Raw genomic sequence first — 3893 nt, forward strand, 5'->3', positions numbered from 1 at the left:
TAATTTGATTGACTCTAGATCTAATACAATTAAAAGAGAATGAGATTAACAAGAGTCTGAGACATCACATACTTTGATGGCTTCTGATGCATTCAAGATCATAATGGCTATGTAATCCAATGAAATATATGTTCATAAATGATATTCTTAAAATATCCCCGTTTTGTTTTTTTTAAAAGCTAAGTTAGCTAACATAACCTTAAAGTAAGGACTAGGATGAATAACCAAAATAATCACAGAATGCATGTAATAATCAATATCATGATGATGTCTGACTAAAATTCCGATGTAAGAATAATTGGCTATTTCTTCTATCTAACGTACTGTTTGATGTACATAAAAATAATTTCGTTACTTTTACTCACTCTTTATGTTTAATTCAATTTTTTTTAACAATAAATGTAAATATAAACATTAATTGCTATCATTGTTGATCATATTGCAGAAAAATTTACACAACCAACTTATGTGATTTATGTATATATTTTTCTGCAATGCTTGCCACCTAATTAAACCTGCACGAGTCACTATAAAAGAAAGCAAATTTTATTGTTCAAATGTTTCCAGCATGGCTACGAGGATGATAGCTACATGGAAGCAACTTTTCCAAAGGAAGCAACAGCAAAACAACATAAAATGTACCGGTACATATGTTTACAACTTACAAATAAGAGAGAGAATCATAAAATACTTGTAAGGTCACACTTTTTATTATAAATAAAACTCAAAACGTATGATACATATATAAATGGTTTACCTATAACATGTTGTTTGACCGGTTTGCATTTTGACCAGTCACCATATATTATATAGCAAATAATAAATTAAAAAGTTTATAGATATTTTAAGAAATACATTTATTCAAAACTTATTGTATGACCATTTATTAATTTAAATAAATTCATTTTAATATCTGCAATATTTTCATTTTTTGGTATTCATTTGTGTTCAATACTCAGTCTTAAATAAGTCAACCTTTCATTATGCAACTTTGATTATGACCCTGGGCATCGCAACAATTTTATGTATTAAAATCGCATTTATACATTTTTCACTTTTTAGATTTAAAGTATGAAAAAAAAACTAGCTTGCAGGATACTTAATAAACATCACATAATTAAAACATCACCAGTACATATCAGAACGTTATCGCCACTTCACCAATTCGGAAGTTAATAAGGGATTGAAAACATGGAAAATGCATATCATTATCACAATGGATGGCATCATGCACCAGAAGGATGTTGGAAACTCTAAAGGTAATGTGTCATTTCTGTTAAGATTATACTTTATATAGGTTAAAACAATAATTGGAAGTTACGATAAAACTGTTGGTTTAACACTGCTCGGTTAATCTGTGGTGTATGATTTGTGGGGAAACTACTATTCGCATCAGCTTATCCGCTGCAAACTAGTATAATAATTTGTAATTAATTAACAACGACATTATATCAATATCAACAGCTGATCAATGGTATTTGGTTTTGATATAGGCCTACAGCTCCTGTACCCTATTCCGAACTGGTCAAACGACATTGGTAAAATAGATTATCAGCGATTATAAATTTATGCACACCGTGCCATGGCTAAATAAGATAAGTATTACCTATCCACACAATGCCCGCATATTCCAGGTATCCGGATTTTTTTTTCAGATGCACCCGCCATTTTATGACGTAACGAGCAGACGTCAATGGTTAAAACTTGAAGTAAACAGATAGCCTACTGTGTTCCGGAATATCTAATTTGCAAGTACCCAAAGAAAGGTAACTCTTGAAATAAGACTGTGGTTGTGAAAGAAATAAAAAAAATCCGCAAAATTGAAAAAAATTCTTTACACCTTTAACGAGATTCTAAAACAAAGGGATTGAATTTTAATACGTTTTACATTTTACGACCACATATTGACTGGGTTTTGAACATATTCGATGCCAATAGCGATTAGAACGATGGAAAATAACCCCCCCCCCCCTCCATTGATATCAAAGATAAATTTTTTTTCTAATAATATGAGAAGGCTACATGGGCACAGGACGTTCACAGACATGACAAATTCCATCAGACCGTCATTTAATTCTGCGAGAAGATGCATCCAACGAAAAACAAGGAATGAATGACACTATTATCAGACTTGCCATAAGGAAAAGATCATACTAAAAAAATAAAACATCAATCTGATTTATTTTATCTATTTACAGAAATATTTGAGAAACATCGCCTATCCAAAAATGATTCAGAAAAGAGTAAGCTCTGAACTTGATGCATACATGTACATGTAGCGATGCAGTGCTCATATAGGCCTATGTATAATATGGACGAGAATCTAATTTAATTACTCGAAGAAAAAAACCCACAACAGGAGTGGCGCCATTGAAGGATTCAAATGAACTTAGAACTACAAAATGACCCAAAGACAGATGCTGAATAAACCAGTAAATATTTTTTGGTTCAGTAGTCTTACTTTCTTTATTTTATTCCTCTTCTTTCCCCTTCTGTACACGTATTTTAAAGTAATTCTGGGAAACGTAAGTTTTATAAATCTATTCATGTTTGGTTGTAGATCAAGACAAAATAAAGTACATGTATGAATCAACACGTTCAAGTCGAGATAAATGTCACCATCCCCAAATAATTTTATCCACCTGACCACGTTTATATATTTATGCAAGTACATGTAGAGTATCACTGTCTACACATGTATGAGCCTTGAATTTATTCGTTGGCTATATATGTAACTTTTAAGATCCTTGAATTTATTCCTACAGCTTTCTTTATTAAAAATAAACTTAATTGCAAATGTACCTTGAGTTTTTAACAATTTTCTGGAACCGATTTTTGCACATGTGAGTATTATAATTGATCTCCATCGTGTATAGAACTTTTCTTCGACGCGTCATAATTGCATGGTGAATATATGAATAAGAAGCACGAGTAGAATAGTCTTAGATGAAAACTTGAAAATTGTAATAAAGTAATTTAAGGACCTTTACTCATGGTTCATTTCCGAAGGTTTCCAATAACAAAATGTTCATATCGCAAAATATTAAAATTGCAGCAAATAATTATAAATTTTCTTTTAAAAATAATTTTATTCATCATTCAATATTGATACTAAAAGTGTGTATGGTTTTTGAGCTCGCCCCCCCCCCCCCCACCAGCCCTCAATATTCAATCTTCCCCGTCTCCTCACCTCTGGGTGCCGTGTCGGCTACTCATTTGATGATATACTGATGATAAACATATAGTCTTTCTGAAATATTTTGTATTTGACAATAAAAAATAAGTATTTTGCTTTCTTGGGTTGCAGACAGCTACATTTTTAAGTGACCCCATCTACACCACAGAGAACATGTCAAAAAAGTAGTTCAATAAAAGACAAAGTGAAATATTTTCTCAATGTATTATTCGAGCGTTTTGCATATTTCTTTTTTTGTACGACGCATTATGTCGAATGCTCGACTTTCTTTCTTTCTCTATAATACTGAATGGCAGCAAAGAGACTTTAAGTGTCCTTAAATATATCCCAATAAAATCAATATTTTACTTTGAGAAAAGTATGATTTCATTTCGATTGACTTTAATTGATCAATAAGATTTAGCTCATAACCGAATTAATTATTTGGTATATAGACGTGTACCGGTTTTGCTTTAATACAATTTTTACTATTAAAGATGATGTATATTGTGATAATCTATTTACACGTTTTAGTTGATTATCCATAATGACAGGTAACATCCATCACACGCTCTACAGAGAGAGAGAGAGAGAGAGAGAGAGAGAGAGAGAGAGAGAGAGAGATGTCTTTTCATTCTGACAGAGTTCAGCTTCGGTAATCCTTGGATTACTAAGTCGATGAGTCCACGGAGGCTTTTAATTCAATTACTGCACATTT

At 31.7% G+C, this 3893-nt stretch overlaps 1 protein-coding gene across 1 annotated transcript in view; it reads right to left on the reverse strand.

Annotated features, from left to right (window-relative positions):
• The window catches only part of LOC128175294 (sodium/calcium exchanger 2-like), a 50801-nt gene extending 49127 nt beyond the window's left edge, over positions 1-1674 (reverse strand). The window contains exon 1 of the mRNA XM_052840813.1: positions 1607-1674. The gene's annotated coding sequence lies outside the window, so the exon portion shown is untranslated. The remainder of the gene's footprint in view (positions 1-1606) is intronic.
• Positions 1675-3893: the final 2219 nt, after the last annotated feature.

Source organism: Crassostrea angulata, chromosome 3 (assembly GCF_025612915.1).
Source record: "Crassostrea angulata isolate pt1a10 chromosome 3, ASM2561291v2, whole genome shotgun sequence".
In the NCBI taxonomy this organism is placed as follows: domain Eukaryota; kingdom Metazoa; phylum Mollusca; class Bivalvia; order Ostreida; family Ostreidae; genus Magallana; species Magallana angulata.